The sequence below is a fragment of the Cetorhinus maximus genome, chromosome 12, assembly GCF_964194155.1.
Source record: "Cetorhinus maximus chromosome 12, sCetMax3.hap1.1, whole genome shotgun sequence".
Taxonomy (NCBI): Eukaryota; Metazoa; Chordata; class Chondrichthyes; order Lamniformes; family Cetorhinidae; genus Cetorhinus; species Cetorhinus maximus.
In genome coordinates, this window is record NC_135890.1 from 68,284,030 (window position 1) to 68,308,996 (window position 24,967).

General features: G+C 48.6%; 1 protein-coding gene across 5 annotated transcripts in view; it reads right to left on the bottom strand.

Annotated features, from left to right (window-relative positions):
- Positions 1–7,791, bottom strand: part of LOC144687537 (serine/threonine-protein phosphatase 4 catalytic subunit) — a 38,220-nt gene extending 30,429 nt beyond the window's left edge. For 3 of the 5 annotated variants that reach the window (XM_078553813.1, XM_078553814.1, XM_078553810.1), the window contains exon 1: positions 7,697–7,791. The gene's annotated coding sequence lies outside the window, so the exon portion shown is untranslated. Of the gene's footprint in view, positions 1–1,714; positions 1,841–7,546; positions 7,671–7,696 lie in introns of those variants that run through there. The other 2 variants (XM_078553811.1, XM_078553812.1) reach the window with 2 other exon arrangements.
- Positions 7,792–24,967: the final 17,176 nt, after the last annotated feature.

The following is a 24,967-nucleotide window of genomic DNA, read 5'->3' on the forward strand; positions in this document are numbered from 1 at the left end:
GTGAAGTAGGAGACCAGAAGCCAATCTTTACTCAGTTTTAGATTTAGTCACAGAGTGAAACATTACAAGTGTACAGCTACTAATTCTTCTCCCATAGGTGTCAATAAGTGTCTCTTAATACCATTTTCTTAGACTTAGAAGGCATCTCGTGTCTATAGAGTCATGAAGTAGACAAAGCACATGCTTACATCTGTTTCCATTGCTAGGTTTTCCAGAGGCTATAGCTTGAGGGGTGCCATTCCGCATCAACTTGGCTGACCAAATGACTCTCCCGCTATTACTGCCTGTCATAGGACTATTGGAAGGTTTTGCAGGTTGATTTGTAGTAAGCTGTGTTGCATCACTGAGGTCTCAATTGCTCCCGACAACCCAAAAGCTGCTGTTTGCATACCCCTGCTGTAGTCTTCTTCTCGAGTTGTCTGCCCGAGGGCAAGTCCAACCCACAGCAGCACAACTTCCACCAGGGAGTCGTTGCCCCCCGTGCTTTTGCTTAATTGAGAAAAGCTTAATGTCTGGACACATTCTTGCAACTTCTAGCAAGCGTAAGTGAGCCACACTGCAAGCCTGGCTGATAATCTTAAAACAGGTAGAGTACTGACCGTTCCACCATAGGTAGGGCAAGGAAGCAGGTGCCGAATCCACCCCAGCAGAACAGGGTTCGAACCCCATGCTGTTGACTCCAACATGATCCACACCGGCCACCCAGCCAACTAAGCCAATTGCCCCCCAACCTCCCCGGCCCCAGGAGCCCGAGTTGCTATGACAACATGCATATTGTAGCCTGGAGTTATGGATAGTGATGGTAGAAGCTCCTATTTTCTTTCCATCACATGGCTGACCAGGAATCTCTCCTGCTCTTACCTTTGACATATGTTGGATGGATTTACAAGTTGATTATCAACCTGTTTGGTCACGTTATGAATGTACTTTTGAGGTCCATCCTGGGGTTGGATTTGAACCCAGAGCTTCTAACTCAAAGGCAGGGACACCACCCATTGCACCACAAGAATTCCCCTAAGTGTCTCTTTCTGCTCTCTTGCGTACATCAATTAAATAAATGCACTAATAACAAGTTAACTGATTAACTGCCCCTTAAAGGGGCAAAGTGTCTCATTTTATGTGCTCAAGTAATCATCCAATTACTGCCCTCCACCTGTGTATATTTAACCTTAATTTATACAATTAACAACATTCATCCTCGTGCAAAAGTTGAACAGCTGTGGCTCAGTTCATCGCACCCTCACCTTTGAATCAGAGGGTTGTGGGTTCATGTCCCACTCCCGGAAAACCAAGAACTGTGATTGTACTCGAAAGAGTTGCAATCTGTGACTGTTGATAACTCGAAAGAGTTTGAACCATGGTGAACTTTGTTCAACACTTGGGGCTGCAGGTAGAAGTCCTGGCTTATTGGCCAGTGCTTCCTCCAGGGAACTGGTGTCATCACATTGTAACAACATTACACACAGCCTCCAAGCCACCCCCTGAATGCTGGGAGACAGGAACCAGGCTACAAACAGGAGTGCCAATTTGACATCCCAAAACATGGCAAGTAAATCTCAGTTATTATATCAGTTTTCCACTTTGTGCAGTGGACAGCATAACTGCAGCTTCCAATTCAAGCCAAAACTGACCAAAGCTCTTTTCCTTAAAATGCAATAATTTTTGCCCCCAAATTCACTATTGAGAGATGGAGAAGTGACTTTCCTTACCCTGCCATACTGCAGCACTCCGATGTACATCACCATAGACATAAAATCCACTCAGCAATCGCAGCTAGTCATTGCCTCTTGGGCTAATGCCGCAGAGCTCTTACAACCACATCCAAGCCCTTTTCATATCTAAACACCTTCCCCTATCCCTGCCATAACTGGGCCTGTGACTTCAACTCAGAAGCTCAACGTTAATTGGTCAAAGTGGCTGACAAATCTCAAACAAGAGCCAAGGTTTAACTACATGAGCTCACTAAAATACATCAAGGAGCACACAAGCAGCAGATGATCTTTAACATAGATTTAAAAGTAAAGTACTGCATATAGAAAGGAAGTTGAACAGATGCACTCGACAATTGGTGTCGAAATAGCCACAGATAAATTTGAAAGATCTAGGGTTATTAGGCTCAAGGCTCGCCATAGCCAATGCTATTTACACAGGCCGATTGTTACAATCCTTGTCAGACAATCAGTTTTACAATAACTTGTATTTTTAGCAGAACCTTTAATATAGCCTAACATCCCAAATCACTTCACTGGAGCATTTATAAAATTTGACAGCAAATCACATAAGGAGATATTAGGAGACATGACCAAAGAGGTAGATTTTAAGCAGTACACATAGTCTTTTCGGAGAGACGTCCAAGAAGGATACGCACAAATTGGCACCACTAATGTACTTGAGGACACTGCTGCAATTTGGCCACCTATGCCGAATCTAGGCGGCTGACCCCCTCACTCCTACCATACACACGACCCACCCCCAACCCCCACCAAACACCAGCTACTGACCCACTCACTCCAGCCTACCCCCGGCTATTGACCACCTCACTCCCACCTTCCCCCAACCTCTCCTCCCCCAGGCTACTGACCCCTTCACTCTCACCACACACACATGAACCCCCCCTCACCACCGCCCCCCCAAACCCCGGCTACTGACTCCCTCACTCCCAACTCCCCCCGGCTACAGAGCCCCTCACTTCCACCTTCCCCCAACCTCTCCTCCCCCTGGCTACTGACCACTTCACACCCACCTACCCCCAGCTACTGACCCCCTCACTCCCACCTCGCCCCCATCTACTGACCCTCACTCCCACCTCCCCACAGCTGCTGACCCCTCACTCCCACCTCCCCCCAGCTACTGACCCCCTCACTCCCACCTCCCCCCAGCTACTGACCCCCTCACTCCCACCTCCCCCCAGCTACTGACACACTCACACCCACCTCCCCCCAGCTACTGACACACTCACACCCACCTCCCCCCAGCTACTGACACACTCACACCCACCTCCCCCCAGCTACTGACACACTCACACCCACCTCCCCCCAGCTACTGACCCACTCACTCCCACCTCCCCCCAGCTACTGGCCCACTCACTCCCACCTCCCCCCAGCTACTGACCCACTCACACCCACCTCCCCCCAGCTACTGACACACTCACACCCACCTCCCCGCAGTTACTGAGCCCTCACTCCCACCACCCCACCCCCCACCAAACCCGGCCACTTACCCCCTCACACCAACCTTCCCCCCAGCTACTGACCGCTTCACATCCACCTCCTCCCCAGCTATGACCCCCTCACTCCCACCTTCCCCCCAGCTACTGAGCCCCTCACTCCCACCACCCCCCAGCTACTGAGCCCCTCACACCCATCTCCCCCCCAGCTACTGAACCCCTCACTCCCACCTCCCCCCCAGCTGACGCCCTCACACTCAACTCCCCCCCAGCTACTGAACCCCTCACACCCACCTTCCCCCCAGCTACTGTCCCGCTCACTCCCACCTCCCCCCCACAGCTACAGACCCCCTCACTCCCACCTCCCCTCAGCTACTGACCCCCTCACACCCACCTTCCCCCTGGCTACTGACCCCCTCACACCCAACATTCCCACAGCTACTGACCCCCTCACTCCCACCTTCCCCCCAGCTACTGAGCCCCTCACTCTCACCTCGCCCCCAGCTACAGAGCCCCTCACTCCCACCTCGCCCCCAGCTACTGAGCCCCTCACTCCCACCTCGCCCCCAGCTACTGACCCCCTCACTCCCACCTCGCCCCCAGCTACTGACCCCCTCACTCCCACCTCGCCCCCAGCTACTGACCCCCTCACTCCCACCTCGCCCCCAGCTACTGACCCCCTCACTCCCACCTCGCCCCAGCTACTGACCCCCTCACTCCCACCTCGCCCCAGCTACTGACCCCCTCACTCCCACCTCGCCCCAGCTACTGACCCCCTCACTCCCACCTCCCCCCAGCTACTGACCCCCTCACTCCCACCTCCCCCCAGCTACTGACCCCCTCACTTCCACCTCCCCCCAGCTACTGACCCCCTCACACCCACCTCCCCCCAGCTACTGACCCCCTCACACCCACCTCCCCCCAGCTACTGACCCCCTCAGACCCACCTCCCCCAGCTGCTGACCCCCTCACACCCACCTCCCCCCAATACTGACCCCCTCACACCCACCTCCCCCTAGCTACTGACCCCCTCACACCCACCTCCCCCAAGCTACTGACCCGTTCACACTCACCTCCCCCGACCGGCTACTGACCCCTTCACACCCATCTTCCCCCCAGCTACTGACTCCTTCACTCCCACCGCCCCCCGCCGGCTACTGACCCCCTCACACCCACCTACCCCCCAGCTACTGACCCCCTCACACTCAACTTCCCCCCAGCTACTGACCCCCTCGCACCCACCTGCCCCTGGTAACTGACCCCCTCACTCCCACCTTCCCCCAGCCACTGACCCCCTCACTGCCACCTCGCCGCCATCAACTGACCACCTCACTCCCACCTCCCCCACCGTCTACTGACCCCCTCACCCCCACCTCCCCCGACATCTACTGAACCCCTCACTCCCACATCCCCCCAGCTACTGACCACCTCACTCCCACATCCCCCCAGCTACTAACCACTTCACTCCCACCGCCCCCCCACCAGCTACTGACCCCCTCACACCAACCTTCCCCCCAGCTACTGACCCCCTCACACCCACCTCCCCAACTACTGACACCCTCACTCCCACCTCCCACCCCCCACGGCCCCCCCTGGCTACTGGCCGCCTCACACCCAGCTTCCCCCCAGCTACTGGCCCCATCACACCCACCTTCCAGCCCCCAGGTACTGACCCCCTCACTCCCACTTCGCCCCCAGCTACTGAGCCCCTCACTCCCACCCAACCCCCAGCTACTGACCCCCTCACTCCCACCTCGCCCCCAGCTACTGACCCTCTCACTCCCACCTCCCCCTAGCTACTGACTCCTTCACTCACACCTCCCCACAGCTACTGACCCCCTCACACCCGCCTCCCCCCAGCTACTGACCCCCTCAGACCCAACTCTCCCAGCTACTGACCCCCTCAGACCCACCTCCACCCAGCTACTGACCCCCTCACACCCACCGCCCCCCAGCTACTAACCCCCTCACTACCACCTCCCCTCACCGGCTACTGACCCACTTACTCCCACCTTCCCGCCCCAACTACTGACCCCCTCACTCTCACATCCCGACAGCTACTGAACCCCTCACACCCACCACGCCCCAGCTACTGACCCCCTCAGACACACCTCCCCCAGCTACTGAGCCCCTCAGACCCACCACCCCCCAGCTACTGACCCCCTCACACACACCTCCCCCCAGCTACCGACCCGCTCACTACCACTCCCCACCAGCTACTGACCCCCTCATTCCCACCTCCCCCCAGCTACTGACCCCCTCACTCCCACCTCCCCCCAGCTACTGACCCCCTCACACCCACCTTCCCCCCAGCTACGGACCCCCTCACACCCACCTGCCCCCCAGCTACGGACCCCCTCACTCCCACCTTCCCCCCAGCTACGGACCCCCCTCACACTCAACTCCCCCCAGCAACTGACCCCATCACACCCACCTTCCCCCAGCTACCGAACCCCTAACACCCATCTACCCACACCTACTGACCCCCTCGCGCCCAACTTTCTCCCGGCAACTGACCCCCTCGCGCCATCCTCCCCCCCGGCTACTGACCTCCTCCCTCCCTCGCACCCTCACCTCACCCCCTCCCTCCCTCGCACTCTCACCTCACCCCCTCCCTCCCTCGCACTCTCACCTCACCCCCTCCCTCCCTCGCACTCTCACCTCACCCCCTCCCTCCCTCGCACTCTCACCTCACCCCCCCTCCCTCGCACTCTCACCTCACCCCCTCCCTCCCTCGCACTCTCACCTCACCCCCTCCCTCCCTCGCACTCTCACCCCCTCCCTCCCTCGCACTCTCACCCCCTCCCTCCCTCGCACTCTCACCCCCTCCCTCCCTCGCACTCTCACCCCCTCCCTCCCTCGCACTCTCACCCCCTCCCTCCCTCGCACTCTCACCCCCTCCCTCCCTCGCACTCTCACCCCCTCCCTCCCTCGCACTCTCACCCCCTCCCTCCCTCGCACTCTCACCCCCTCCCTCCCTCGCACTCTCACCTCACCCCCTCCCTCCCTCGCACTCTCACCTCACCCCCCCTCCCTCCCTCGCACTCTCACCTCACCCCCCCTCCCTCCCTCGCACTCTCACCTCCCCTCCCTCCCTCGCACTCTCACCCCATCCCTCCCTCGCACTCTCACCCCATCCCTCGCTCTCTCACCTCACCCCCCCTCCCTCGCTCTCACCTCACCCCCCCTCCCTCGCTCTCTCACCTCACCCCCCCTCCCTCGCTCTCTCACCTCACCCCCCCTCCCTCGCACTCTCACCTCACCCCCCCTCCCTCGCACTCTCACCTCACCCCCCCTCCCTCGCACTCTCACCTCACCCCCCCTCCCTCGCACTCTCACCTCACCCCCCCTCCCTCGCACTCTCACCTCACCCTCCCTCCCTCGCACTCTCACCTCACCCCCCCTCCCTCGCACTCTCACCTCACCCCCCCTCCCTCGCACTCTCACCTCACCCCCCTCCCTCGCACTCTCACCTCACCCCCCTCCCTCGCACTCTCACCTCACCCCCCTCCCTCGCACTCTCACCTCACCCCCCCTCCCTCGCACTCTCACCTCACCCCCCCCTCCCTCGCACTCTCACCTCACCCCCCCCTCCCTCGCACTCTCATCTCACCCCCCTCCATCGCACTCTCACCTCACCCCCCTCCCTCGCACTCTCATCTCACCCCCCCTCCCTCGCACTCTCACCTCACCCCCCCTCCCTCGCACTCTCACCTCACCCCCCTCCCTCGCACTCTCACCTCACCCCCTCCCTCGCACTCTCACCTCACCCCCCCTCCCTCGCACTCTCACCTCACCACCCCTCCCTCGCACTCTCACCTCACCCCCCCTCCCTCGCACTCTCACCTCACCCCCCCTCCCTCGCACTCTCACCTCACCCCATCCCTCCCTCGCACTCTCACCTCACACCCCCTCCCCCCTTTACTTCCCAGGCTACTGACTCCTCACTCACTCTTCCCTCTGTGTGCTTCACCCTTACACCATCCCCTCCCCCCCACGACAGCCCCAAGTGTTTCAGACACTCCGCCTGGTATCTACAACCTCCTACAGCCCTTGGTATTTAATCCCCACCACCTGCCCTTCCCCCACACTCACTCCAACACCACCCGAGCATCCCTAGGCTCCCACCCCCCAACCTCCCCCGGCTACTGACCCGACCCCCCGCCCATCCCCAACCCCAACAATTACCCTCCCAGACTCCTGGCTGTTTCACAGCCCCCACCCCATTCCACCCCCGGGGTCTTTACCTCCAATACTTACCACCCCCGTTATTACTCAACACCCCCATTCAACCCCTGGATATTTACCCCTATCCCCGGTATTGAACCCCATTTAACTCCGGGGTATTTATCACCCCCCCCCCCCAGCCCGGGTATTTACCTCCTGGGCATTTACCCCCTCTTGCTCAGGTAATCCCTCCACCCCGGTTGGCAGAGCCTGCCTGCGCTCCGAGTCCTCATAGGGAGCTGGTCCCTCCCTCAGTGATCCCGGGCACTCCCAGTGAGAGGGGCCGGGGTGAAAGCTCTTTACCTGATGCCGGCCGGGGATCCAGCGAAACTCGGAAGCGGCAGCACGGCCGCGGCCTAAAGGAAAAGAGAGGCACGCATGCGTGGCCGGCGAGGAGGATGCCGGGAGTTGTAGTCCAGTGTTTCCACGGAACCGGAAATCAAACCGAGGCAGAGTATTAAAGGGACCGCTCCCCCAGGGAACAGCCTGGAGTTAAAGGGATAAAAACAAAAAACTGCGGATGCTGGAAATCCAAAACAAAAACAGAAATACCTGGAAAAACTCAGCAGGTCTGGCAGCATCGGCAAACTTTGCTCTTCTTCGCCGATGCTGCCAGACCTGCTGAGTTTTTCCAGGTATTTCTGTTTTTGTTCTGCTGGAGTTAAAGGGACCGCTCCCCGACGAAACAGCCTGGAGTTAAAAGGACTGTTCCCTCCCAGGGCAAACACAAGAACTTGAGTGTTAGGTGCAGGAGCAGGCCATTCAGCCCCTTGAGCCTGTTCCACCATTTCATAAGATCATGACTGACCTGATTGTGGCCCCCCACCAACCCAATAGCCTAAGACACCATTGTTGATGAAAAATCTAACTCTGCCTTAAATATGTTCAATGACCCAGCCTCCTTTGCTCTCTGGGGGAGGAAGCTCCACAGACCAATGACCCCTGAAAGAAAAAAAATCTCCATTCCTCAGTCTGAAATGGGAGACCCATAATTTTCAAACTGTGTTCCCTGGCTCTAGACTCTTTCACAAGAGGAAACATCCTCTCAGCTTCCACCCTATCAAGGCCCCTCAGAATCTTATATTTTCAGTAAGATGATAGACTCACAGAATCACACAGTGCAGAAGAGGCCCTTTGCCCATCGGGTCTGCACCAACACGTGAGAAACACCCGACCTACCTATCTAATCCCATTTACCAGCACTTGGCCCATAGCCTTGAATGTTATGACCTGCCCAGTGCTCATCCAGGTACTTTTTAAAGGATGTGAGGCAACCCGCCTCCACCACCCTCCCAGGCAGCGCATTCCAGACAGTCACCACCCTCTGGGTAAAAGGGTTTTACTTTGGCAGGAAGAACACAAAAGCAGTATATATTATTTGAATGGATAGAAGCTGCAAAATCCGATGGATCAGAGGGATCCATCGGATTTTGCAGCTTCTATCCATTCAAATAATATATACTGCTTTTGTGTTCTTTCTGCCAAAGTGCACAAGTTTCCCACATTATATTCCATCTGCTAATTTTTGCCCATCAGTTAACCTATCTAAATCTCTTTGCAGACTCTTTATGTCCTCTCAACAATTTACTTTCCTACCTATTTTTGTGTCATCAGCAACTTTAGCTAGCATACCTTCAGCCCTTTAATCCAAGTCATTGATATAGATAGTAAATAGATGAGACCCCAACACTGATCCCAGTGGCACTCCACTAGTAACAGCTTGCCAACCTGAAGCTGACCCATTTATATCTATCCTCAGCTTCCTGTTAGCTAACCAATCCTCTATCCATGCTAAGATGTTACCCCCTACACCATGAGCTCTTATTTTGTGAAGTCACCTTTGATGTAGAACCCTGTTGAATGCCTTTTTGAAATCCAAGTACACCACTCTACAGGCTCCCCTTTATCCGTATTGTTTGTTACTTCCTCAAAGAATTATAATAAATTAGTCAAACACGATTTCCCTTTCACAAAACCATGTTGACTCTACCTGATTGTATTATGATTTTCTTAATATCCTGCTTTACCCCCTAATAATGGATTCTAGCATTTTCCCAATGACAGATGTTAGGCTAACTAGCCTATGGTTTCCTGCTTTCTGTCTCCCTCCTTTTTTGAATAGAGATGTTAAACAAATGATTTTCCAATCTGCTGGGATTTATTCAGAATCTAGGGGATTTTGGAAGATCACACCAATGCATCCTCTATCTCTGCAGCCACTTCTTTTAAGACCCTGGGATGCAGGACATCTGGTCTAGGGAACTTGTCAACCTTTAGTTCTAATAGTTTTCCCAGTACCTTTTCCCTAGTGATTGTGATTGTTATAAGTTCCTTCCTCCCTCTAACCTCTAGATTCTCAAGTATTCTTGGTATGATTTTTGTGTTTTCCACAGTGCAGACAGGCACAAAATATCTGTTCAATGTGTCCACCATTTCATTATTTCCCATTATTAATTCTCCAATCTCACTTTCTAAGGGAACAATACTCACTTTAGTTACTCTTTTCCTTTACAAATCCTTGTAGAAATACTTACACTCTGTTTTATACTTTAGCTAACTTTCTCTCATAATCTAATCTCTCCCCCCCTTATTACTTTTTTAGTCATGCTGATTTCTAAAATCTATCCAATCACTAATCTTAGCAGTATTATACACTTTTTCTTCCAATTTGATACGATCTTTAGTTTCCTTAGTTAGCCACAGATGGTGCATCCTTCCCCTAGAGTCTTTCTTTCTCAATGGAAAATATCTTTGCTGAGAGTTATGGAATATCTCCTTAAGTGTCTGCCGCTTTCTCTACTGTCCTACCATTTAACCTATTTTCCTAGTTCACTTTTGCCAAGTCTGTCCTCATACCCTTGTAGTTGACTTTATTGAAGTTTAAAACACTAGTCTTAGACCCAATCTTCTAGCCCTCAAACTGAGTGTGAAATTCAATCATGTTATGATCATTGCTACCTCGAGGTTCCTTTACTATAAGATCTTTAATTAAGAATGCGTTATTGCACCAGGTCTGGACTAGCCTGCTCTCCGGTTGACTCTAGCATGTGCTGCTCTAAATAATTGTCCTAAAAACATTTGATGAACTTATCTTCCTGGCTACCTTTGCCAATCTGATTCATCCAAACTATGTGTAGATTAAAATCACCCATGATTATTACCACACCCTTCTTACAAACCCCCATTACTTCCTCCTGTATAACCTGTCCTACAGTGTAGTTAGTGTTTGGAAGCCTATAAACCACTCCCACAAGTGACTTCTTACCTTTGCTATTTCTTATCTCAGCCCAAACTGATTCTACATCTTGATCTTTAAAACTAAGGTTATCACTCATTGTTATACTGGGGTTAAAAGGACTTCTTCCTTTGGACCAGCCTGGAGTTAAAGGGATTATCCTCTCCCATTCAGCCTGTAATGAAAGGGGCCATAATCTGCCCACCAGCGTGGAGTTAAAGTAACCACTCCCTCCCAGACGAGCCTATAGTTAAAGGAATCACTCCCTCTGGATCAGCCTGGAGTTAAAGGGATGGCTCTCTCTCAAATCAGCCTTTAATTAAAGAAACCACTTCCTCTGGACAAGCATGGTGTGAAAGGAACCACTCCCACATGGACCAGCTTAGCGATAACTCCCTCTGAACCAGACTGCAGTTTAGGGACTGCACTGTCCAGGCCAACCTGCAGTTAGAAGGACAACTCCCTCCAAAACCAGTCCATTTTAAAGGAACTGCTACCTCCTGGACCTGTCTGGAGTTAAAGGACTGGACATGTTTTCAAGGGACTGCTCCTTTCCCCACCATGCTGGAGTTAAGGCACCCTTGCTGGTGTTAAAGGGACAGGAATGCCAAATGAAGCAAACTGTGCCACAGACACACGTTGAGGCGGAGGTGGCTGTGCCATAAAAACTGAATCATTTTTATGCCCTGATTTTAAAACTTGGCAGATTATGAATCTGGGCCACAGTAACTGTTATACTTCACATACTTTCATTGATGTCCTTCTACATTCTGTTCCAGCAGCAGCATTTTCTTCATTCTGGATTACATATAGGAATTGCTGTCCCTGGGAGAAGCAGGGCTATAATTTCCAGAAACCAATAGCAGCACTCAGCTGGAGCTGCAGGTGGAACTGGCAATAAAGGAGACTTGACAGAAGTTGAGTTTCTCTGTGAACTGAGGTGGGCTTGGGAGTGGAAGGGTCTCTGGATGCAATGTGTAATTTGGGAAGTCAGGGACACTTCCAGTGTCCAGGGTGACCATGTATGCAGGACGTGTCTCCAGATGCAGCTACTCGCAATCCGTGTTTCGGATATGGAGCAGCAGCTGGAGTCACTGTGGAGCATCTGCAGGGCTGGGATCTTCGTGGATAGCACATACAGTGAGGTGGTCACACCGCAGGTAAAGGGTGCACAGGCAGAAAGGGAATGGGTTACTGCCAGACAGAGTAAAGGCACTAGGCAGGTAGTGCAGGAGTCCCCTGGGTTCATCTCCCTCTCCAACAGATTTTCCATTTAGGATACTGCTGGGGGAGATGATTTCTCAGGGGAATGCAGCAAGAGCCAAGTCTGTGGTACCATGAGTGGCTCAGATGCACAGATGAGGGAAAAAAGAGTGGGAGAGCTATAGTGATGGGGGATTCTATTCTAAGGCGAACAGATGGACATTTCTGCAGCCGCAGACGTGATACCAGGATGGTATGTTGCCTCCCTGGTGCCAGGGTCAAGGATGTCATAGAGCAGCTGCAGTACCAACGACATAGGTAAAAAGAGGGATGAGGTCCCGAAAGCAGAATATAGGGAGCAAGGAAATAAATTAAAAAGCAGGACTTCAAAGGTGGTAATCTCAGGATTACTCCCAGTGCCACGTGCTAGCAAGATCAGGAACAGGAGAATAGAACAGATGAATGCGCGGCTGGAGTGATGGTGTAGGAGAGAGGGATTTAGATTCCTGAGGCATTGTGACTGATTCTGGGGAAGATGGGACCTGTACAAGCCGGACGGGTTGCACCCCAGCAGGACCGGAACCAATAACCTCGCAGGGGTATTTGCTGGTACTGTGGGGGAGGGTTTAAACTAGATTGGCAGAGGGATGGGAACCTGAGCGGGGAGACACAAGAGGGGGAAACAAAGATAGGAAAGAAAGACAGAAAATTAAAAAGCAAAAGTGGAAGGCAGAGGAAACAAGGGCTACCAGCAAATAGGGCCATAGTACAAAAAAAATGTTTAAAAATGTTAAAAAGACAAGTCTAAAGGCATGTATCTGAATGCATGGAGCATTCACAATAAGGTGCAAATAGATGTAAACGGGTACGATATGATTGTGATTACAGAGACATGGCCACAGGGTGACTGAATATCCAAGGGTATTCGATATTTAGGATGGACATGTGAAAAGGAAAAGGAGGTGGTGTGGCATTGTTAGTCAGTGATGAAATCAGTGCGATAGTGAGAGAGGATATTGGCTCAGAAAATCTAGATGTAGAATCAGTCTGGGTGGAGCAAAGAAGCAACAAAGGGCGGAAAACATTAGTGGGAGTTGTCTATAGGCCTCCAAACAGTAGTGGTAGGTAGGGGACAGTATTAAACAGGAAATTAGAGATGCATGTAACAAGGGTGCTACAGTAATCATGGGTGACTTCAATCTACATATAAACTCGGCAAACCAAATTAGCAATTATACTGTGGCGGATGAATTCCTGGAGTGTGTACAAGATGGTTTTTTAGACCAGTACGTTGAAGAACCAACTAGGGAACAGTAGACTGTTATCCTAGATTTGGTTTTGTGCAATGAGAAGGGGTGAATTAATAATCTTGTTGTGCAGGGTCCTTTAGGGAACAGAGACCATAACATGATAGAATTCTTCCTTAGGTTGGAAAATGAAGTAGTCCAATCCAAAACGAGGGTCCTAAATCTAAACAAAGGAAACTATGAAGTTATGAGGCATGAGTTGGCTAAGATAGATTGGGGAACTTCATTAAAAGGCATGATGGTGGATAGGCAATGGTTAATATTTAAGGAACTAATGTATGCATTGCAATAGTTATATATTCCTTTCTGGTGCAAAAACACAACAAGAAAAGTGGTTCAACCATGGCTAACAAAAGAAATGAAGGATGGTATTAGATCCAAAGAGGAGTTGTATAAAGTTGCTAGAAAAAGTAGCAAGCCTGAAAATTGAGAGCGGTTTAGAATTTAGCAAAGGAGAACCAAAAGATTGATTAAGAGGGTAAAAATAGAGAATGAGAGTAAACTTGCAAGGAACATTAAAGCGGACTGTAAAAGCTTCTATAAGAATGTAAGAGAAAAAAAAATTGGTGAAGATAAATGTAGGTCCCTTGCAGTCCAAAATGGGAGAATTTACGATAGAGAACGAGGAAATGGCAGAGCAATTAAACAGCTATTTTAGTTCTGTCTTCATGGACGAAGAGACAAATAATTTCCCAAAAATATTAGGGAATTGAGGTTCTAGTGAGAAGGAGGAATTGAAGGAAATTAGTATTACTAAAAAAACAGAGCTGGGGAAATTAATGGGACTGAAAGCCAATAAATGCCCAGGGCCCAATACTCTACATCCCAGGGTACTAAAGGAGGTGGCCATGGAAATAATGGATGTGTTGGTTGTCATCTTCCAAAATTCTGTGGATTCTGGAACAATCCTGGCAGATTGGAGGGTGACAAATCTAACCCCACTATTTAAAAAAGGAGGGAGGGAGAAAACAGGGAATTAAAGACCGGTTAGCCTAACATTAGTGGTAGGGAAAGTGCTGGAGTCTATTATAAAGGATATGATAACAGGACACTTAGAAAATATCAACAGGATTAGACAAAGTCAACATGGATTTATGAAAGGGAAATCATGTTTGGAAAACCCACTGGAGTTTTTTGAGGACATAGTTAGCAGAATAGATAAGGGAGAACCAGTGGATGTGGTGTATTTGTATTTTCAGAAAGCTTTTGATAAAGCCCCACATAAGAGGTTAGTGTAGAAAATCAAAGCACTTGGGATTATGGGTAATATATTGGCATGGATTGAGAATTGGTTAGCAAACAGTAAACAGCAGCGACTCAAGACTAGGCATCCATGAGGTGCTGTGGGCCATCAACAGTAGCAGAATTGTACTCAAACACAATCTGTAACCTCATGGCCCAGCATATCCCCCACTCTACCATTACCATCAAGCCAGGGAATCAACCCTGGTTCAATGAAGAGTGCAGGAGGGCATGCCAGGAGCAGCACCAGGCATACCTAAAAATGAGGTGTCAACCTGGTGAAGCTACAACACAGGACTACTTGTGTGCCAAACAGCATAAGCAGTAAGTGACAGACAGAGCTAAGTGATCCCACAACCAACGGATCAGATCTAAGCTCTGCAGTCCTGTCACATCCAGTCATTAATGGTGGTGGACAATTAAATAACTCACTGGAGGAGGAGGCTCCACAAATATCCCCATCCTCAATGGTGGGGGGGCCCAGCACATCAGTGCAAAAGATAAGGCTGAAGCATTTGCTACAATCTTCAGCCACAAGTGCTGAGTGGATAATCCATCTCGGCCTCCTATGGAGGTCCCCAGAATCACAAATACCAGTCTTCAGCCAATTCGATTCACTCCACGTGATCAAGAAATGGCTGAAGGTACTGGATAGTGCAAAGGCTATGAGCCCTGACAATATTCCGGCAATAGTGCTGAGGACTTATGCTCCAGAGCTTGCCATGCCCCTAGCCAAGCTGTTCCAGTACAGCTACAACACTGGCATCTGCCAATTACCTCTCCATCAGTAAACTCTTGATCATTAGTAAAGTGATGGAAGGGATCATCAGCAGTGCTATCAAGCGGCACTTGCTTAGCAATAACCTGCTCACTGACGCCCAGTTTGGGTTCTGCCAGGGCGACTCAGCTCCTGACCTCATTACAGCCTTGGTTCAAACATGGACAAAAGAGCTTAACTCCCGAGGTGAGGTGAGAGTGACTGCCCTTGACATCAAGGCAGCGTTTGACCAAGTGTGGCATCAAGGAGCCCTAGCAAAACTGGAGTCAATAGGAATCAGGGGAAAACTCTCCGCTGGTTGAAGTCATACCTAGCACAAAGGAAGATGGTTGTGGCTGTTGGAGGTCAGTCATCCCAGTTCCAGGGCATCACTGCAGGAGTTCCTCAGGGTATTGTCCTCAGCCCAACCATCTTCAGCTGCTTCACCAATGCCTTCCTTCCATCATAAGGTCAGAAGTGGGGATGTTCTCTGATGATTGCCCAATGTTCAGCACCATTTGTGACTCCTCAGATACTGAAGCAGTTCATGTATAAATGCAACAAGACCTGGACAATATCCAGGCTTGGACTGACAAGTGGCAAGTAACATTCGTGCCACACAAGTGCCAGGCAATGATCATCTCCAGCAAAAGAGAATCTAACCATCATCCCTTGACATTAAATAGCATTACAATCACTAAATCCCCCACTATCAACATCCTGGGTGTTACCATTCACCAGGAACTGAACTGGACTAGCCATATAAATACTGTGGCTACAAGAGTAGGTCAGAGGCTAGGAATCCTGCGATGAGTAACTCACCTCCTGACTCCCCAAAGCCTGTCCACCACCTACAAGGCATAAGTCAGGAGTGTGATGGAATACTCCCCACTCGCCTGAATGAGTGCAGCTCCAACAACACTCAAGAAGCTTGACACCGTCCAGGACAAAGCAGCCCACTTGATTGGCACCACACTCACAAACATTCAGTCCCTCCACCACCGACGCACAGTAGCAACAGTGTGTACCATCTACAAGATGCACTGCAGGCTCCTTAGACAGCACCTTCCAAATCCACGACCACTACCATCTTGAATGACAAGGGGGGCAGACAGATGGAAACACCACCACCTGGAAGTTCCCCTCCAAGTCATTCAGCATCCTGACTTGGAAATATATCGCCATTCCTTCACTGTCACTGGGGCAAAATCCTGGAACTCCCTTCCTAACAGCACTGTGGATGTACCTACACCACATGGACTGCAGTGGTTCAAGAAGGCAGCTCACCACCACCTTCTCAAGGGATGGGAAATAAATGCTGGCCCAGCCAGCAAAGCCCACATTCCGTGAATGAATAAAAAAATACAGAGAGTAGGAATATATGGGTCTTTTTCAGAATGGCAGGTGGTGACTAGAGGGGTACCACAGGGATCAGTGCTTGGGCCCCAGCTAATCACAATATATATCAATGATTTGGATGAGGGAACCAAATATAATACTTCCAAGTTTGCTGACGACACAAAACCAGGTGGGAATGTGAGCGGTGAAGAGGATGTTAAGAGGCTTCAAGGCGACTTGGACAGGTTGAGTGAGTGGGCAAATACATGGCAGATGCAGTATAACGTGGATAAGTGTGAAGTTATCCACTTTGGTAGGAAAAGCAGAATGGCAGAGTATTATTTAAATGGTGATAGATTGGGAAATGTTGATGTGCAAAGGGACCTGGGTGTCCTTGTACACCAATCACTGAAAGCAAACATGCAGGTGCAGCAAGCAGTTAAGAAAGCAAATAGTATGTTGGCCTTCATTGCGAGAGGACTTGAGTACAGGAGCAAGGATGTCTTACTGCAGCGGTACAGGACCTTGGTGAGGCCACACCTAGAATATTGTGTGCCGTTTTGTCCCCTTACCTAAGAAAGGATATGCTTATCATAGAGGGAGTGCAGTGAAGGTTCACCAGACTGATTCTTGGGATGACAGGATTGTTGTATGAGGAGAGATTGTGTTGACTTGGCCTGTATCCACTGGAGTTTAGAAGAGCGAGAGGGGATCTCATTGAAACATATAAAACTCTGACAGGGATGGACAGACTGAACATAGGGGTGATATTTCCTCTGGCTCAGGTGGTCTAGAACAAGGGGTCACAATCTCAGGATATGGGGTAGACCATTTAGGACTGAGATGAGGAGAAGCTTCTTCATTCAGAGGGTGGTGAATTTGTGGAGGCCAAGTCACTGAATCTATTTAAGAAGGAAATAGATAGATTTCTAGACTTGGCTCCACAGGTTCGCCACCCTCTGAGTGAAGGCATCAGGGGTATGAGGAGAGGATGGGAGTATGGCATTGAGATAGAGGATCAGCCATGATCATATTGAATGGTGGAGCAGGCTTGATGGGCCGAGTGACCTACTCGTGCTCCCTATGTTTCTATGTTTCTATGGATTGAAAGGGAGTGATTGGATTTTCAGAGAAGAGGACAGTGGCTCCTCAAGTACTTTCTGGAAAGGATAAGGAAAGAAAGCCAGTCAGCCATGGCTAACAAGGGAATTTAAGGATTGTATAAGACTAAACGAAAAGGCCTATAAAGTTGCCAGAAATCGTAGTGAACCTGAGGATTGGGAGGATTTTAGAATACAGCAAAGGAGGACCAAGAAACTGATTAAGAAAAGAAGAATATAATATGAATGTAAACAAGCAAAAACCAAAAACAGACTGTAAAAACTTCTATAGGTACATAAAAAGGGAACGTTTGGCTAAGACAAATGTGGGCCCATTACAGGCAGAGTCAGAAGCATTTACAATGGGGAATAGAGAAATGGCAGAGAAGCTAAGTGATTACGTTGTGTCTGTCTTCACTGAGTAAGATACAAGAAACCTTCCAGAATTAGAGATCCAAGGGACTAGGGAGAATGAGGAAATGAAGGAAATTAGTATTATTAAGAAGGTTGCATTGGAGAAATTAATGGGACTAAAGGTTGATAAGTCCCCGGGACCTGATATTTTACATCCCAGAGTGTTGAAAGAGGTGGCTATGGAGATAGTGGATGCATTGGTGACCATCTTCCAAAATTCTATAGATTCTGGAATGGTTCCTGCAGATTGGAAGATTGCCAATGTCACCCACTTTTTAAGAAAGGAGGGAGTGAGGAAACAGGGGACCACAGGCCTGTTAAATTTACATCAGTGGTAGGGAAAATGCTAGAATCTATTCTAAAGAATGTGATAAATGGACACTTGGATAATAATGATCGGATTGGGCATAATCAACATGGATTTATGAATAGGAGATCATGTTTGACGAACCTGTTGGAATTTTTTGAGATGTTATCAACAGAATTGATAAAAGTGGACATAGTATACTTGGATTTTCAGAAGGATTTTGATAAAGCCCCCCACAGGAGGTTGATTAGAAAATTAAAGTACATGAGATAAGAGGTAATATACTGGCATGGGTTAAGGATTGGCTAACAGGCAGAAAACAGAGAGAAGGAATAAAGGGGTCATTCGCGCGTTGGCAGGCTGTGACTAGTGGCTAGCACAGCAAGGATCAGTACTTGGGCCCCAGCTATTCACAATATTTATCAATGGTTTGGATGTGGGGACCGCATATAATATTTCCAAGACCGTGGATGACACAAAACTAGGAATTTGTGCTGTGAGGAAGATGCAAACCAGCTTCAAGGGCATTTGGACAGACTTAGTGAGTGGGCAGAATATGGCAGATGGACTATAATGTGGAAAAATGTGAGGTTATCCACTTTGGTAGGAGAAACAGATGTGCAGAGTATTTCTTAAATGGTAAGGGATTAGAAAGTGTAGATGTACAAAGGGACTTGGGTGTCCTCGTCAATAAGTCACTGAAAGCTAACATGCAGGTGCAGCAGGTAATTAGGAAGGCTCATGGTATTTTAGCCTTTATCACAAGACGAAGTGAGTACAGGCGTATCAAAGTCTTTCGTCAATTGTTTAGAACCTTGGTTACACCACACCCGGAGTACTGTGTGCAGTTTTGGTCCCCTTACCTTAGGAAGGATATTATTGCCATAGAGGGAGTGCAACGAAGGCTCACCAGACTTGTTTCAGGGACGGCAGGACTGTCTTATGAAGAGAGATCGGGGAAACTGAGCCTGTATTCTATAGCATTTCGAAGAATGAGAGGTAATCTCCTTGAAACCTACAAAATACTTAAAGGGATAGACAGGATAGATTCAGGTAAGATGTTTCCCCTGGCTGGGGAGTCTAAAACCAGGGGACACCATTTCAAAATAAGGGGGAAGCCACTTAGGACCAAGATGAAGAAAAACATTTTTACTCAAAGGGTTGTGAATTTTTGGAATTCCACAGAGGACTGTGGAAGCTCAGTCACTGAGTATGTTTAAAGCAGAGATTGACAGTTCTCTAAATATCAATGATGTAAAGGGATATGGGGATAGTGTGGGAAAAAGACATTGAAGTGGACAGTCAGCCATGATTGTACAGAATGGCAGAGAAGGCTCGATGGGCTGAATGGCCTAGTCCTGCTCCTATGTTCCTGCAATAGTCTGATTGGTCACTGGAATATGAATAAAACCAAAAATCACTTCCTTTTTCCTTTAAGTCAGTCATGGTTCAGTGATTGGAATCTCTCCTAAATGTTTTTCAAGTCACACTCCACACATAATGTAGGCTAATAATCCAGTGCAGTACACAGGGAGTGTTGTACACTGTTTTGGTGCCATTTTTTGGATGAAATGTTAAACTAAGGCCCTAATAGCTCTGTCAGGGGGATATAGAGGATTCCATGCTGTTATTCAATGTAGAACAGGGGAGTTACCCCAAGGTTGTAAAGAAGGCATATGGGATGTTCTCCTTCATTGGCAGAGGTATAGGATATAAAAGTAACGATATAATGTTGGAATTGTATAAAACACTGGTGAGGCCACAACTGGAGTATAGTGTGCAGTTCTGGTCACCACATTACAGGAAGGATGTAATAGCTCTGGAGAGAGTGCAGAAGAGGTTTACAAGAATGTTGCCAGGGTTAGAAAAGTGTAGCTATGAGGAGAGATTGGATAGGTTGGGGTTATTTTCCTTAGAACAAAGAAGGCTGAGAGGTGACTTGATTGAGGTGTACAAAATTATGAGGGGAATTGAGAGAGTGGACAGGATAAAATTGTTTCCCTTGGTGGAGAATTCTAGAACCAGGGTACATAGATTCAAGATAAGTGGCAGAAGGTGTAGGGGGGACATGAGGAGGAACCTTTTTATGCAGAGGGTAGTGGGTGTCTGGAATTCGCTGCCAAAGTTGGTGGTAGAGGCAGAAACTCTAAACTCTTTTAAAAAGTACCTGGATTTGCACTGTAAGTGCTGTAAGAAGCAGAGCTATGGGCCGGGTGCAGGAAGGTGGGATTAGAAAGGGCACCTGGGTGTCCTCGGGCTGTCATGGACAAGATGAGCCAAATGGCCTCCTTCTGTGCTGTAACTTTTCTATGGTTCTATCATGGCCAATGTTTGTTTCTCAACCAACAACACTAAAATAGATTTTCTTATTGCTGGTCATGGGATCTTACTGTGCGCAAATTGGTTGTTGAATTTTCATACATTGCAACACTTTTGCAACATTTCAAAAATTATTCGTTGGCTGTGGAGTGCTTTGGGATGTCTTCAGATCATGAAGGACCCTATATAAATGCAAGTCTTTTTAGCTTATAACTTATTTTAGATCAAAAATAATTCAATGATCGCTTATTCCATTCTGGAGGCTCTAACGCCTTGTACATGGATGTGATCCAGTATGTTCCATGTGAGTATTACCTCATCAAACAGAGACTCACACTCACCCACACAAATACACAGGCAAACACACCCATACAAACACATACTTATACCCACAAACACACATGCACACAAACACACACACATGCAAACACACCCATACAAACACATACTTATATACACAAACACACATGCACACAAACATACACACACACACATGCACTCAAACACACTCAAATATACACACAAGCACCTACACAAACACATAATTATACACACAAACACACACACGCACACACACACACGCAAAAATACATACAAGCGCCTACACAAACACATAATTATACACACAAACACACACTCACACACATGCACTCAAACACACTCAAATATACATACAAGCACCTACACAAACACATAATTATACACACTCACACAACTCATACAAATATACATACAAACACACACACATGGAAACAAATATTTACACACACACACACGAAAACAAATGTACACATAAACACACTGACACAATTACATGCTCACACACAAACACACATGAACACAAATATATGCACACAAACACACACAGAGATGTACAAACACACAAAACATATATGCAATCAAATAAACACACAAAATATACATACACACATTGACAAATAAACACAAACACACCCATAAACACACAAAACATACATACACCCACAAATAAACACACAAAATATATATACACACAAATAAACACACACAAACACACTCATAAACACACAAAATATACATATACACACAAATAAACACACACAAACACTCATAAACACAAAATATACATTCACACACCAACAAGTAAACACACAAACACACCCATAAGCACACAGAATATACATGCACACAAAAATAAACACACACAAACACACCCACACACACAGTTTGCAGGAGTTGCTCTTGCCTCTGGCCTTGATGAGCTGAGCCCAACTGCAGTTGACCAACCAGTGTCCAGACTTAGGTCGTTTCACTATAGGCTGATCTGAGTTTTATTCTGTTGATGGTTCGAAAGTGGTGGGAATTTGCTAAGCAATTTGGGTTGTTCCAGTGGGGGGGGGGGGGGTGTGAGTGGAAGGGTTGGGGGATGTCCTTTTCTTGTTCATGCATTCCGCTCGGACATGTTAATATAGGCGTCCGCATCCCAAATCTGCCCTTTTTGACTTCCAGGTCAACTGGAGCGAGTGATGCCTTTTTTGACATGGTGATAGAGAGCCTGAGAAATAGCTTTAGCCGGCTGAGTATCCAAAGATACTAAACCGGAATTCTGGCTGGGCCAACCCCACTGGAAAACTGTCGGGAACTGATGGTCCTACGCAGCACTGCTCTTGTATGAAATTAATTGCAGATAAGTGAGGATGAAGGATGTAGCCCTCTGCATTAGGCAGGCATTGGGTGATCAGATGTCCTGGTATTGCCGGGACAATGCTGAATTTTCATTAAACATTCCCGGTGTCGTAACAATTTCCTCAAACTTTATCAAATGTCTGGTTTTCGCTTTTTTACTTTTTGGACAAACTATGCCAATGGGAACAAGGTGGCAGCAAAATGTTAATGCAACCGGAATGTGAAGCAAGAAGATACAGCTGGGCTGGGGGTGTACGCCCTGGGACAATTGACAGCTGATCCCAAGGAGACAACCCCAGTCGGCTTGAGCTCCAGGAGCTCTCGTGAGTCTGGGCCACTCTCCTGGAGGTATTGTTCACAGCGTCTTTTAGCAACCTTGAGCCCGCTGACAGTGGAGGATGTGTGGTAGGTGGTGCAGCTCCAGGGATAAGCTCTCAATGGGGGAGCGGGGGAGAAACCGCTCAGTATGACACTGGAATGGGGCACAATCACACAGATTCTTACATCCCCTCAATGTGAAACTCAGTATTACCAGGACATGGTCAAGGTGTCCCAGTTTTAACTTTTGAAAATCACAGTCACCCTGGCGGGCAGAAGCTAACCTGCCTGTGCCCCAGAGAGCTGGACTCAAATCCAGTAATGCACACAGCTCAGTGCTGTTAAGTTACTGCAGGGCGATTGGAACCCCTGAGACAGAATCTCATCAAGAATCAGCTTCTTTATAAGAGGAACTAAGAAAGAAAATAAAGTATAACATATTGACGTACTGTACCAATCAGCACCCTGCTGGATTTCGACCAATAGGCGGGGTTTGTTTTTATGCAACCTTCTGGGAACTATAGCAACCACTTCACACACTCAAACCATGCAGACGGCTTTCTCAATCTGCAGCTGCTTGATATGTCAGCTCATTCTCAGTCCCCTCCACCCAACCTACCCCCACTCCAATCTCCTCATAGTTGAAGTCTGATTTCCTTCATGTTCCTGTTCTGGGCTCACCCGCAAGGAACAGCTGCAATTATACACAGACTTCCATCTTTGAAACTAGGCCTGTGTTGGATCCTATAGATCCTTGTCACCAGCTTGTTGTGAGTGGTGGTCGAGTAGGTGCTATTGATAGAGTTGATCAATAGACACTTCTTAGGTGGAAACACTTAGTTTCTTTACAAAGGTACTCAGCAGCAACTAAACATGTGCTTACACTTCAAACTCTATCTCGACACAACTAACTACTGAGGTAGCCCATGCTACTCTCCTATTGGATACTAAGATCATGTGATCTTCCATACTAACATTCTTCTTAAAAGTATATTACACATCAGATAAAACCATAATTACCATATCCCTCCCCTTTTACTCGGAAATACATTTTACATTTACAATTTTCTCAAAATAACAAAATATTTATACTGATAAGTAATCTAGAAATTCAGTCATTCTGGGGGTTTCGTTATGTGTGTAGAGCGTTTCAGCTCTACAGCTTCAGATGCTTTGTCAGGAACCTCCTTTTCCAGAGTTGCCTGAACATCAGGTTCTTTGGTGGGCTCCTGCAGATCTGTATCCTTCATTATTGAAGGAATATCAGATATGTCTGTACTGGGCTGAGTTCTCTCAACAGGAAACGCTGATCCAGTCGTGAATACTGGTAAAATCATTTCTTGGTGCATTGTTTCTCTCTTCCTTAGATGATCCACACGTCTCCATATAACTCGGCCTTCCACCTCCACGTGGTAAGATAGAGGTCCAATCACTGCACTAATTTCACCCGGTAACCACTTTGGTCCTTCTCCAAAGTTCTTCACATATACCGTTTCTCCCATGGTAAATTTCCTCTCACTTCTATGCCAGTCGTGTCTAGTTTTCTGACTTCCCTGACTCCTTTCCGCCTTCCTCCCTAAATTTGGCATTATTAAGCTCAATCTCATCCTGAGATGGTGTTTCATCAATAATTCCTCAGGTGTGACACCTGTTGTTGTGTGAGAGATGGTCCTATAATGGAAAAGAAAGCGTGCTAGCTTGGTTACTAAGGAATCTCCAGTTAACTTCATCATGCCTGCCTCGAACGTTTGAACTGCCCTTTCGGCCAGTCCATTTGAGGAATTCCAATTCATTCCTGAACAGAGCGTCTGTCACCAGCTTGACCCAACTGTGGACAGCTGATTGGGAGACTCCACAAAGATCGCCCACCAACCCCTGGAAAGAGCCAGAGGCAAAGAACTTGAGGGCAACAGTGACCTTCAGCGGCACTGGCATGGGGTGTCCACCCACACAATTGGAGCTGATCTTAGGGCTGACCCTCTGACAGATGGAGGTCACTGTCTCCCTTGAGAGGTGGAGCCTCCTTCAGCACCATACCTCAGACATATTGAGGTAGCTGCTTCGCCGCCTGTATACCTAGCAGCAGGATAGTGGCGTCTTCTGCGGCCCCTTGCACATTGGACTTCCTGTTGGCCCTGAGCCTCTTGTGCCTGTGCCTCTCCTCCCACAGGTGGCTCCCCTGGAGGTTGAATATGGATTCCTGGCCTCCTCCCCGTTCTGGCCCTCTCTTCCTCCTCAGAGGAGATGTCTCCAGCAGAGACCACAACCCCTATTCCCAGGGTAAAGGTAGGCTGTCTGATTCCTGGAAGGCCCCAAATGTAATGATTCCTCCGAAGTCCTGAACTGAAGCCTGTTATTTCTGTCAAAGC